At 32.0% G+C, this 15,709-nt stretch overlaps 1 protein-coding gene across 1 annotated transcript in view; it reads left to right on the top strand.

The window, feature by feature from the left end:
- The window catches only part of LOC145276556 (uncharacterized), a 402,732-nt gene that overhangs the window by 154,090 nt on the left and 232,933 nt on the right, over window positions 1–15,709 (top strand). The window lies entirely within an intron of this gene.

The raw sequence follows: 15,709 nt of genomic DNA, 5'->3' as shown, positions 1-15,709 counted from the left end.
TATATAGTCTTTGAAGTTTTTAACCTTTAATACTATACAAAAAATATTTTTTATCATTCGTTAGAAAACCATCCAGTCAGTAAGTCATTTAATCACCTGCAATCACTGCATCAACTCGCTCTCGAATTTACTATAATACCAATAATTTATTTTTCAAGGGATCATCAGTTGTTTACCATGAAACACTGTTTCGGGGATTTAAAAACAAAACAGTATATTACATCATGGCTCCCCAGCAGTGTTGATCAAACACCACCACCCTTAATCTTAGGAAGAAGACATGTTACAAACATTTGATCCAATTTCCTATTCTTAATTGCAATTACTAACCTTTTCATACTATAAAAATGAATTTCTTACCTGTGCGATTCATCAATTTCCACATTTAAAATGGATACATTTTTTAATTTTTTTATTTTGTCAGTCTTGTATTTATAATATTACGGATTAATCCATTTAACTACTTATCACCCCCACTATGATTAGTATTTAGTATATTTACATTCTTATTTAAAATTAGATATATAAAGGTTAAAAATATTTTACATATATACAATTTTTATTTTATTTTATAATATAAATTTATTATATGTAATTATAAATACATTTTATACATTGCTAATATAGTTTGGAATTTCCTTTATTAATATAGTCTGGTTTATCTTAAACGATTCAAAAGCACCAGGATAACGAAAAAATGCTTTATTTAACTGTTTAAATATTTTATTTTTATCCCCACCTTGTTTTATCATCCTTATTACTAAACTAGAAACTGGTGGTATAAAATCTGCTAGTTTTAAAGTAACGCGAGCTATTCTCAAAAACTCTGACATAATGGTTCCGTAAAACATAAAAACAGGGCAGGTGCTATCTTTATGGGGCATACGTACTATTTTAAAGGGGAAAGCGTTTCTTTTATCAAATATTTTATAAAGAAAAATCCCATCCTCAATATATATATATATATATATATGTATATATATATTTTATAAAGAAAAATCCCATCCGCAATATATATATATATATATATATATATATATATATATATATATATATATATATATATATATATATATATATATATATATTGCATTCTTCCATATTTTACTTTTACTTACATTGATAAAAAATAGATAGAATTTGTGAATAAATGCACGAATAATCGCCCGAAAATGATGTCTGCCCAAAGGCGATGAAACATTTCGCAAACATTAATTCCCTTCCACGCTCTCTCCACCCTCTTTATCTTCTTACTGCCCCCTCACATCCCTCATTCCTCTCTACTCCGTTTCGCCTCACACCTCCCCCATGTTCTTAAGCCCAACCGCACGTTCCTGTGTCATTTGTGCTGCTCTGGCGACGTACGATGTGATTCACATCTTGTTCGACGCTCAGCTATTAGCGAATCAATGGCAAATGTTATATTGATTCTTCTTGCCTCCACCTCCAACGACATCAGCATCTATTTAACAGAATTGTTGCTCTTCTCTTTCTTCCTTTATACACTATATATTTATTATGACTACAAGTAGAAAGAGTTGGCCCTAACCATGTGTCTTTTGGGTTTTTACAAGGAAATCAACATTTATTAAGACCCAAAGGCCATTCGAGGATAAAGATAGATTTGTGTCAGGTGGCCCGGTTAGACATGATGATCGGTAATAGGGGAACTGGGCAGAATTAGATTATTTTAGAGGATAGGTTAACAAGAGTTTGTTTACGTTGGACTTGAAAACGATCTTATATAGTCAACCGGTATTGTGTTCAACAGACAGGAAGTTAGAGTAAACAAATTTTCATTTAGTTTTGGGCACGGATAAAAAGTAAGGAAAAATGTTGGCTTTAATGAAATGTGTTCTGATGAACTCATAGCATTTGTGCTCCCCCTCAACGTAAACACATTCGACTAACCCGGCAAACAACAAAGTTTCACCACGTTAGAGACCCCTAGATGCCCGAAAGCTTTTTACTCTAACAGTTTCTTCCATCGAACTACTAGACTCTGGAATTACTTCCTTGGTTTATTCGCTTCCATAACTGCACTAACATGCAGAAGTTTGAGTAGAACGCGAACGAACATCTCGCTGCTCAAATCCCTACATAATGTCCTTGTAGATATGGTCCCAAATAGTAAGCAGCCTCTTGCGTTTAAGTAGCAATATGCCTTGTAAGGAGTGGATATGAGTAAAAAAATAAAACAACATTATGTAACAGTTCTTAAATTTTCAGATGAGGGCTGATTTTTTGTATTACTTGCTTTGATGGGACTATTGTTCACACCTTGAGTGTTATTTGTGCAACGTTTCGGTCGACCTTCATCAAGCATGTTGGTCGTCATCTGGGAAAAGAAAGGAGAAAAGTTACTGGCTCTGTAGATGGTTTCGTATTCTTGGAGTTGTTTTTTTTTCACCGTGGTTTCGGATGTGTGAAAAAAAACACAAACTTGGTTGACAGAGGGAGGTAACTCTTAAGAAATTTTCCAAGATGGTGAATAACATGCCTGACGAAGATCGAAGGCTACATCGACCGAAACGTTGCACAAATAACACACAAGATGAGAACAATAGTGCAATCAAAACAAGTAATACAAACACTATATTACATTTGTTATTCTTACATTTGACATTTTATAATATTGAATTTTGAGAGTAGGGCTCAAGTATTTACTCGGCGTTCATTGTGTGAAATGGACTCTGATACCGGATTGACTTTTATTTAAATGATTCCAGTAAACCAAAAGTCTTAGATTCCTTCGAAGCACACCTACTTTCTCCAGAGTACTCTTTTCTATGTAGGGGAAATGACGACATTAAATTTTTGCAGTTCTTACAGGGAGGTGTCGAAATCATCCCACATACAGTACCTGGTATTTCCAAATGGTCACTCATATGGTACTGTCAAAGTTCAACGTTGCTTAACTTCGGTGATCTAACGAGAACTGGTATGTTAACACACACACACACACACACACACACACACACACACACACACACACACACACACACACATATATATCTTTTTAATTTTTGTAATTTACAAGTTACAAATCAAATTAGATAATGTGCAACAATATCTTTCCATTTTCTGGATGACAGTGCGAAAGCAGACCCCACAGTATCATTGGTATTATCTTATAAAAGTAAACATATCAAACCAAGTATCATGGATAATGCTATTTTAGAATATATTTATAACTGTGGGAACTATCGCCAAAACATAAGAAGAGTTCGTCAACAAGCAGACAGGATTATATATAATATAATAATTATGCTATCAAAGAGTAAATCTTTAACAAAACAACACATCAAGATAAGAAAAGTGCAGGAGGGAGAAACACTTATACTAAATGAAAGCTGAGGAATAAAAGTTATATATAACTTTATTATATCATCAGAATAATAAGGAAAAGTTAAGAGGAAAATAAAGAAAAACCTATTTAGACCATGGCTTTTCGAAACTAAATGCTTCCTATCATAAGCGGAGAAGAGTCAGAATTATACAAAATTTGAATATAAAAAAATGGCGTAGTTACATTTAGAAATGAAATGGGAATGAAGAAATAGGATAAAATAGTAAATAATAATTAAAAGTAGGTTCAACATATTAAGGTAAATTGGAACAGCAGTATACATGCAGGTAATATTTAAATGAAATAATTGGGGTCATTAAAAAGAGGCAATAGTAAAAGAAGAAAGGAAAAAAAATAAGGAAGATAGAAGAGAAAATGGAGAAAGAAGGGAAGGAGATAATAACAGTAAATAGGGGATACGGAAATACATATATAAATGAATTAAAAAATATATCATTATTTTATTTATTCGTGTATACGTGTGATTAAGGCAACATTTTTTCTTAAACATATTTCATTAAATAAGATAAACATTTTTGTCTATTAATTCCATTCATAATACTTTTCAACTTTTTATTAATTGTCTTCACTTTTGGCAGGAATTGGCTGATGTAATCGCCATATTTATCATAAGTCCGAATAACGGTCTTCAATTCTGGCAGGAACTGGTTAGTCATGTGGTTAAATATACTATTGCCCCCGATCATAAAAGTAAAACATATAAATAAGTTTTGCTACCACTAGCTTACCGAGGTAATTAACCATGCATCGCTCCGAAAACGGTGCTATATTTAACCAACAGAAGCATTACTAATATAAACTAAAAACTTACTATTAATAGAATACGCTTTACCAATAGTAGTAACATCCTGAAGTGTTTGTAAAGTTATGAAAATAAATAACCAATGAAAATAATATACAGGCTATACAATTTATATATATATATATATATATATATATATATATATATATATATATACATACATACGAGCAAACAGTTAATAAAACATGTTAATCTGAAAAGGAAACACTAGATAAGTGGATAGTCCTTAATCCACGAAGTTTCGAAGAAATACTTCCCTTCTCATCAGAGAGTAGGAATTAGCATGCGGGATCAGATTTTGTATGCAAAAGTATTTGATGAAACAACAAGTAAGTCAAAGATCTTACTTGATAACAAAAAGTGAATCAGAGGGAATATGGTGAAGAAAAAGGTGACTACACGCGAATGGATAGTCTGGTGGAAGATAAATAATCCAGTGACGGTAAAATCCAAATATATAACTTCAAGAAAGTTAATTGAATTTCCATTTTCACAAGTAAAATCCAAGGAAATCCCGTAATTGGAAGATGGTCCAAAATGATCCAAAGGCAGAAATACATGGAAAAATTCACAAAAATGTGTACAAGGGGAAAAGGCAAAGACCCAATAATATTAATAAAAGAAAAATAAGATATGCTTTTCACTCTACTGCCGAGACATAAATATAAATAAGAAAGATCAGGGAAGAAGAAGAGGAGAAAAAAAATTAAAAGGTGATAGAACCAAATATAAAATAGAAAAACAAATGTTAAAATGACCGAGACAGGAAATGTTAAAAGGCGCGAAAAATATATAGGGCAAAATAATATATATATATATATATATATATATATATATATATATATATATATATATATATTATTTTGCCCTATATATATATATACATATATATATATATATATATATATATATATATATATATAGAGAGAGAGAGAGAGAGAGAGAGAGAGAGAGAGAGAGAGAGCTTGTAAGAATAGTGATGAATCGATTATGTGAGAAAGATACACGAAGTTTCATGATGTTGTCACAGATACTAAAAGGAAACTCCACAGTATCAACCAAGGATGTTTTAATTGCAAAACCGACTCCAACATCTTTGCGACCCCCCTCCTCGATCTACCAATCTAGAGAGAGTGTAGCCTCTTGTGTGTCAGGAGCACTTTACTGATATGCTTCACAATCCCTCAGCAGTGGATACCTCTGTCATTTGATCTCCTGAAAGATGAGTTTCTGATAGAGCAGCAATATCTATATTAAGTCTCCGTAGTTCTGCAGTGACAAGCGCTGTCCTGCGCTCTGGACGGTTGGATGACTCTTTATCAAGAAGAGTACGTACATTCCAACAGCATAAGTTTTACTCCTTTTTGAAGATATTTTTTTTGTTTTCAAACGGCTTACATGAACTACCAAGCTGCAGGAGACTAACCAGTGACAGTATAAATATAGATATAACTTCCTTCAACACAGATGGTGGACATGTAAAAAAAAAAAAACGAGGGAGTGGTAATCACTTCCCGGTGTAGTTTTAACAGAAAGAAAATGCGTTATGATACGTACAAACTTTGTATTTTTTCAATCATATCTGATGAGATGTAACTACGAACATTTTTTAATGATATAAAATTTAAAATTGTTTGGTTTATGTCGAAACAATTGTAATTTCCGAAAAAACATAAATATGAAGTTATTCCTTCTTGTTGTTTTTAGTTTTGGCAGTATCTCTCTCTCTCTCTCTCTCTCTTTCTCTCTCTCTCTCTCTCTCTATATATATATATATATATATATATATATGAAAATGTATAAAAAAAGAATAAAAAAGTATAAAAGTTATAACTTTTCTGTATTCATTTTCTATTGGTGACGTGCAGAAATACAAACAATATTATGAAAAAAATTGAAAAACTTTTTTTTACAAGTTCATAATTTTCGACAGATCCTTCAGTCTCCATCAATGTAGTAAAATTGATGAGCATACACGGAGAAAAGGGGAAAGAAAAAGGAAGAAGTAGAAGGAGAAGGTATAGCCAATGAGAAGGTGCCACGTCGGCTTTAGATACATATACATATAAGTACGCACATACACACATGCACACAGTACATATACACATATAAAAGAAAAATTAAACATTAAACAGCAAATAAACATGAAGAAACGCGCATCTCTGATGTATCGTTATTTTCATGGAAAGTGTTCTACTGAGCTTCAGTCTATGGTCCCCCCTCGCCTAACTTTCACAAGAAACACTCGTCTAGCTGAAAACACTATCAATAATTCCCCCCACTCTTTATCTGTGCCTAAACCTAAACGTAGATTCCATGAACAAAGCTTCTTTCTTAGAACTGCACGCCTGTGGAATTGTCTTCCGTTTTCCTGCTTTCCGGCTGACTACAATATGGTTGTGTTCAAGTCTAACGTAAATAAGTTCTTGATGAGCCGTTCCATATAAGTTATTAAATTTACCGAATTTTCATTACTAATGATTTACTAAATTGTCCAATTTCTACTTTACACTCTTTAACCTTGAGTGGCCTATTGGCCTTGATAATGTGGTGATGCCTATGTAAAAAAAAGAAGAAAAATTCCAACGATATTATTTATTCCAAGAGAGAACAAGAATTCGGAGGATATAAGACGTTATGAGAAGAGACGTTATGAATTCATTTGTAAATTAACGGCTATTTCTCGTTCGAAAAAAGAATGAAAACGTTGTTTCCAAATTCAACTGTTTTAAGACAGAAACGAAACGCTACTTTTTATTTATTCATATAAATATATATATATATATATATATATATATATATATATATATATATATATATATATAAGATGTCCAAAAAGTCACTGAAGGATTTTGAATTAAATAGATTCTATATTTTTATGATATCTTTCTGTAATTTTAACACAATCTGACTAAGAAATTATAAAATTAAAAAGAATACAAAATTCAAACAATCTTTAAATATGACAAGTAATGTCTTTTAAATGTTGTTCATTTTCAGCTTCGCATATTTGTGCTCTTTCGAAAACATTATTTATAACAGATTGCAGAATTTCAGGACTGCGATTTAACTCCTTTGTTTCGTTCCTGATGTTTTCCTTCAATTCTTGCAGAGTTTAGAGTTTGTTAACGTAGACTCTTTCTTTAAAATATCCCCATAAGAAAACGACAGGGCTAATCAAGTCTGGGAAACGTGGTGCCCATTTGACACTTCCATAGCGCGAGATAATGTTATCGCCAAAGCATTGTCTTGGACGCTCCATAGTGTCTGTCGCTATACGTGTCGTTGCCCTATCTTGTTAGAACCATAATTCGGGCCTATTTTGAATTTGTGGGCGCAGTAAGTCTGTACTCATGGTCCGATATCTCTCTCCAGTAAGAGTGGCAGCATTTTCGTCTTGATCTTCAAAAAAATAAGGTCCAATTATATTCTCCTCCGTTACTATACGCTATACAGTGCACTTTATGGAATGCAACTGCTTTTGATGAATTGCTCTTGGAATCTGTAATTTTGTTTATTAACGAATCCATTCAAATGAAAATAGGCTTCATCTGACATAATGAACTTTTGCAGAAAATGGGATTATTTCGGACGTTACTTGAACTACATATTGTAAATCTTGTTTGAAAATCTTCAGGCTTCAAATGTTGAACAAACTGCACTTTATAAGAAAAGAACTTTAAACTGTGAAGAATATTGTGAGTGAGCTTCGACATATCCCAAGTTGTGTGGAAGGTCGTTGAATCGATGTTTCAGGATGCTGATTCACGTTCTCTCGCACTCTGTCCCTATTTTCACTTGTGATGACGTTTCGGGGTCTGCCAGCTCGCGGAAGATCAAGTACAGCTCTTTGGTCTTCAAATCGCCGCACAATACTTGTGTTGTGACTTGGACTATCTCTTACATGAAAATGCCGTCGATCATCTCTTTAAGTCAAAACAATTGATCTCTGATTTTCTTAAAACAATTTAACAACTTGCGTACGTTGTTCAATGCTATACTTATCCACAATTTCCAAAATATGATCTACAAAATATCTGAAATAGAAAAAAAATTATTAATGGTAAAAAACAAAGATTTTCAACCCTTCAGTGACTTTTTAGACACCCTGTATGTATAGTCTATTCATTATAAAAACATTATTGGTAACCAACCAATCATGTTTGCATAATAAACATACGATATACCAGCTCTGTCCTCCATTGGGCACTCTTTAGTAAATACACAGGTTCCATTGAATTTACATCTAGGAATCAATCTATACAACAATTATCCATCCATCCATCCATCCATCCATCCATACATACATACATACATATATATTTACACACACACACACACACACACACACACACACACACACACACACACACACACACACACACACACACACACACATATATATATATAGTTTTTTATTTATTGTATATATATATATGTATGTATATATATAAATTATATATAAATTAAAACTCATTATAAAAAACAATTTACCCCGACTATCAATAATGGCGCCCAGTATCATTTTCGTGTTTAGTAAATTATATACCTCCTGTGTGGACATACGCTCGTGCGCGCGCACACACATACATATGTATGTATAAGTGATCTTTTGTGTGTTTATATGCGTGTGTTTAGGTTTACAGACTTGAAACTTGATATGCAAGGGATTCGGAATTATGGAGTAAATTAGATTTGTTTGTATTTTTAAGCCGGTAAAAATAGCCACCAAGGAAGCAAAATTGAAATATTTAAGCTTGACAAACGCAAGTCGATTTTAAACACTTCTATGCGTATGTGGAAACATATCTTTATATCTTTATATAATAAACAGCGCTATTTTTTTTAAAGTTTTAATATCCATCTGTCTTTAGGTCATATACTTGCGAGTACCGCTGAGTAGCTAAATGTTTTTGTTTCGATTTTAATTGATGGCACCCATATCACACACACACACACACACACACACACACACACATATATATATAATCACTAGAGAATTAGCTCTATAATAATAAATACGAAATCTACATGATTAAAATATCATATGTAAGCGTATATTATAGCCAGATCACACTGGGCTGCATGTTAATATATATATATATATATATATATATATGTATATATGTATATATATATATATCTTCTATAACATAAAGCTAAACGTGTGTGTGTGTGTGTGGTCACGAATAGACTCATATATGGTTGACTATTTTAAAAAACTGATTACATATAATGATAGAAGATGTATCAAGGATCAGGAATGGGTATGTTTGATCTGGTAGAACGGTGGTTCATAAAAATTATTGGGTCTGCGTTCGCGCCTGGCGCCCAAAGTATGGAAATATAAGATGAAAAAAAAACGTATACAAGGGTTTTTGATATAGATGTACATCAGATAACTTTGATAAGTATGTTTCAACTTAAATAGGGATGGTATAAGAAAATTGTGGGGTCTGCGTTCGCGCCTGTACTCCATGGAAATATGGCACAAACTTTAACAAAGCCTTTTCATATCTATTTGCGTAAGTATACTTTGATAATTATGTTTCAGTTTGAAGAAATATGGTATAATAAAATTATGGGGTGTTCGTTCGCGCCTGCCCTCCATAGAATGTAACTATGTCAAAAAGTATAACAAGGTTTTTTAAAAGGAGTGAGGGCCCACAATACCACCGTAACTTTAATCTTAATTCACGTTAGCTTTTATTTATTTTTTGTTGAATCATATTGTGTCGAATAAATTCACCTCATAAATTCACGTTCTTATTAAAGTGAAAGCCCCCAAAAGTCGGAACTTTGGACAGTTCTCGACATAAATTTTGCATAACTCTGTTTTTTCTCCACTTGCACGTGGCACTCTTTCGAAAATAGATAAATAGATAAATAATTAAAAAATAAGAACGCTACTTGTTATCCTGTCAAAAGAAGGAAAAATCCTGCTCATGCGATTACGTGTCTTTAGAAAAAACATTTACATAACCTTTTTATTTTTATTTATATATCTGTTTAAGCTTTTTTGTCAGCTTACTAGAAGGAATTCAGTTGATTACAACCCTTTCTGCGTGTTCTTTACATTACAATAGTACAACCCTGAATCCGATGGCGCAATACTACACCGTTCAATACTGTAAAACTGAAACGAAGCTGTTCTGCTTTAAAAGGGCGGCATTTTCTTCTTATTCATATTTATATCGATTCTTTGCTTTAAAAAACTAAAGTAATTACGTGTTTACTTTTTTTAATATCCCATTTTGCTGTTTCGGATTATTTTACTAAAGTAAGTAAAGCTTCATTATTTTTCCAAACTGTTTTTGTTTCTTCATTTTTCGATATTTCGTCGATATTATTTAGTAAGAGTATTTAGCAGAAAAGCCAACAAACGACTACCCGGAAAATAAATATACAAGAAATAAATGTTACCATAGTCAATAACAGTTCAGTTCATGTTTTTTTTTGTTTTGAAATAGTTTTTAATGCTCTTTACTTGAAATAATTTCAGCGAATCGAAATTAAAATGAAATTTAAGACGATAACTACTTAAATGAATTTTTATCTAAAATATACATGCCATAATCGAATATTCCTCAAACACAAAATAACGGAAAACATTAAAATATGCTTATAAATATTCCTTACGTTGACTGAACTCTCTTAAATTGTTAACACAGAATGCTCAGGTACCCCTCCTTCAAATTAAAAACGGGGCTCTCCATTTCAAAGTCGCTGCCATTTTGATTTTTTTTAAAACCGGTTCGTGAATTAAAAAATAATTTTTTTTACAAACTACTTAAAAATACAAAGCAATGAACTTTTTTACCATAAAAGTAACTTTTATTGACTATGGTAACATTTATTTATTGTATATTAATATTATTATATATATTATGTTACCATAGTCAATAAAAATTCTTGTATATTTATATTATTATATATATAACATTTTCTCTTTGTAAGGAAACATCATTTTGTTGGTCACTCTTGGCTACGAATGGAAACAAAATTGATATAAAATATATATTTTCGCGAAAATTATCTTTACTTTCATCATATTTAGCTTAGGGTAAAATTTTAATATCAAAACCTATCTCTTTACAACCCCCTCCTTTTCATAACCTATCATACTTTCATCAATCACAGTCCATTTTCTGTAGGCTGTTTTTGAACCCAGTCAACGACGGGTACCTCTGCTAGTATATATATATATATATATATATATATATATATATATATATATGCATATATATATACATATATATATATATACAGATATATATACATATATATACATATATATACATATATATACATATATATGCAAATATATACATATATATACATATATATATGTATATATATATGTATATATGTATATATATGTATATATATGCATATATATGTATATATATGTATATATATGTATATATATCTGTATATATATGTATATATATGTATATATATCTGTATATATATGTATATATATGTATATATATATGTATATATATCTGTATATATATGTATATATATGTATATATATATGTATATATATGCATATATATATATATATATATATATATATATGTGTGTGTGTGTGTGTGTAGTGGCCTTACATAAGAGCAACATCAAAAATTGTAGATAACAGACACCTCTATGTTTTCCTATTTGTTTTAATCAACACTAAAATATTTTCTATAATATTTTTTATTTATTATTTTAAAATAACAAATACTTATTATCTAAAATTCTGCTAATAATGTCTAAACATAGAATGAGTGTATTTGGGGGTTTGATACGAAACTAACTTTTATTTCATAGATCGTGTTTATGTTTGTTTGAAATTATTTATTTATTTATTTATTGTTTCGTATAAGTTAAAATTTGTTAGTCATTAACCTCATTATTACAGTAGTAGTATATTTATATTAGGAACACAATTATGTTTAAACTAACATGTATTGTCGGATACCATTTACTTAGACTTATATATATATAATATATATATATATATATATATATATATATATATATATATATATACGGACAAATGAAAAACGAAAAACCAAAATTATTTATATATTCACCAACGAAATAAAGGCGATGATGAATAAAAAATGTTTTTTTGTGTTTTCCACACACACACACACACACACACACACACACACACACACACACACACACACACACACACACATTATTTATTTATGTCGCTAAGTATTACTGACTGAACTTTTTTAAAACCAATACTGCCTGAAGAGGCCTCTAATTATTTGTAACTGTCTGACCGAAACATGCTCATGAATGTGTAGCAACATATTAATACTCATGTAAAACAAATAAAAAGTATATTTTACCCTACTTCTGTATTGAGCAGTCTTGCATTAAGCTCATTAATGTATAGTATATATAAAGTATAAGTATAAATCATGTAGGATATCTTCATGAATATAATTACACATATTAGTTAATTAAAGATGATCATCCCATAAGAAAACCGAAAAAACTAATAGGGAATTAATTAAAATCTGTTTAAAAAATATGCAAATTAGTTAGATCTTTTGCAGATAAATGCAATTCCACGACCCGATATATAAAAAAAGTTGTATTTTCTTTTTAAATAAACAGAAAAAAATAGTATTTTTAATATGAATATTAATACACCTTCCCAGATTTAGAGGAGTATAGATAGATATATTAATTAGCAGACAGGTGTATCACGTCTTTTATGCGTTTCAAGCACATATTGTAAACTCGACCTTATCTGCTAGACGTTACTTCACGGAAATAAGGGAAATTGTAATGTTTTTATATTTGTTTATCCACTACCGAGACCTTAATTTGGATTGGGTTATTTTCTCATAGAAAGTTTCTTTTATATTCATTTCATTTACTGATACCGAAGTAACTGCAGGAACAGCTCAAATAAATTTCTACCGACGTTGTGGAAGATGATGTCCTGGGATGGTGATAGTCGACGATAGAAACCAATTGACATGTTTCCCGACTGTCATTCGTAGATCATATTCAAACCGACCCGAAGCCGAAACCTCCCAAATTTCCCAAACCCCATCACTGTCATAACTTACATTGCCACCCTTTCTGTTTCTAAACCTGGCTATTCGCATCCACTAAAATAACTACGAGTCTTCTTACCACTAAAACCAACTTCGCAGCACGATACCAACGCATTACACGAACGCCTCCAGCTATAACCGAATATTTTTGTCCATTTCCAAAAGCGATTTCTCTCTCCCCGTTCGTCCTCCACAAACATTTTTGTTGAATCGACGGTCGATAGGCGCCCCTGCCGGAGCAATGTCCTCGGGCTTTGCTCCGTGCCATTTCTACAGATCGTTGAAGTATTCTTTTCAGCTTTCTTGTTGTTTACGGCTCTCCAACACTCTCTCTATCTACTTTTTCTCCTTTCTGCGCGTCTCTTTCTTAAAATTCTGAATAAATAGAATGGAAACGGCCCGAGGTGCGTGTGTGTGTGTGTGTGTGTGTATGTGTGTGCAAAGGATGGAAGGGAGATCAATCTTGGACGATTGTGCGATTTTCTCGCTCTTTCGACCTGATCGTTATTGGGAGTCTTGAACGACGTCACTATTCGTCAACTAGCGAAATCGCCACTTTCCAGCATTTCTGTCCAACATGGCCGCTTGCTGTGTCGTTGATAGGAACTGACGTCGAATTTAACACGTAAAAACCTGTTTGTGGCTTAACGTTTGTAATATAAAGTCAACAATATTTCGAAGAAAGAATTAAATAAATATTCTTAACATACGCCCATCCAAATTGTGCATCTAGCGATGAAAATACTGTTTCAAATTAAATTGTGACAGACCAACAAGAATAATATTGCAAACTAAACATGACATACCGAAAAGAATATTATTGACGATTAAAACGTGTCAGATCAACAAAAATACCATTGCACACTAAAACGTGACAGACCAAGTATAATATTATTGCATATTAAAACGTGGCAGATCAAGGATAATTTTATTCAAAACTAAAACGTGACAGACCAAGAAGACTGATATTTCCAACTCAAGTGTAACAGACAAACGAAATGCCAATTGAAGCTTAAACCTGACCATCGTAAATGTTATTTAAACTTAAAGAGTGACAGACAGACTGATGTACAGACAAAACCTCTAGGCGAGATTGCATTTTCTAAAAATAAAATAAAGATATGAATAAATAGATAATGAGAAAATGGTAAAAAAAAACATTCAGAAAAGGCATAAACATTCGTTCGTATGTTCACAAGTTCGTATGTTTCTAATAAGGGTTATGGATTTAAAAGCCGACTGAAACTGGTTGGATTAATTGGCGAGTTGTTTCAATGGAAGTTGAATAAAAAGGATGGAAGTTGAATAAACCCTGATTTTGATATCCGTTAACTTGATTGATGTGAGGGAAAGGAAGATTACGAAAAGGGCAAAACCAAAAAGAAAGAATTACTTTTTATCGCATCTACATAAAACAGACACGCACAAATGTATGCACACACACACACACACACACACACACACACACACACACACACACACACACACACACACACACACACACACAGAGCCACACGCATACTCACAGACACACGGGCATGCGCGCACGCGCACACACACACACACACACACACTGCAGACATGATGGCATGCAAACTTATAAAATATGAATATAGAAATTTCTACTATTATAAAAGAAACTTTGTGTGTGTGTGTGTGTGTGTGTGTGTGAGAGAGAGAGAGAGAGAGAGAGAGAGAGAGAGAGAGCGGCGGGGCCGATTTTTTCGTATGAAGGAAAGAAATATTACGAAAAAGGGCAAAACAAAAAGAAAAACAATTACTTTTATCACATCTACATAAAACAGACACACGCACAAATATATGCATACACATGCGCGCACAGACCCACACGCACACGCACAGACACACACGCGCGCACACAAACACGCACACACACACACACACACACACACACACACACACACACACACACACACTACAGATATGATAGCGTGCAAGCTTATAAAATATGAATATAGAAATTTCTTCTATTATAAAAATGTTGTGTATGTATGTGTGTGCACGCGCGAGCTCGCGTGTGAGTTCGTTTCCTATGGACTCCTAAGCGTCTGGGCCGATTTTTTTGAAGATACGGTGATAAAAGGATGTTTTTAACTACGGCAAATTATTCAATATTTTTAGCCCCGGGGGAAGTGGGTGTTTATTTAAAGATTCGAAATACAATTTACCCGAAAAAAAAAAAAAAAAAAAAAGGAAAAATCTTTTCAGGCTGTGCAAACATTTACTCAAATTATAATGTATTCCGTACGGATAATTAAAAAAAAAAATTGTCAAGTTTTTACTTGGCTATCTAAATTTTATTTGTGCCAAGTAATTAAATAAATACGATAAATAAATAAAAATAATTTAAAAAAGAAACCGTATCAAACATATCGTCTCTAAACGGTATATATTTAGACGCGTTTTTTTTTATTTTTTTATTTTATTAATATTTTAAGTGTATTT

Source organism: Euprymna scolopes, chromosome 5 (genome assembly GCF_053919585.1).
Source record: "Euprymna scolopes isolate OS-2025 chromosome 5, ASM5391958v1, whole genome shotgun sequence".
Classification (NCBI taxonomy): domain Eukaryota; kingdom Metazoa; phylum Mollusca; class Cephalopoda; order Sepiida; family Sepiolidae; genus Euprymna; species Euprymna scolopes.
This window is presented reverse-complemented; position numbering and strand designations above follow the sequence as displayed.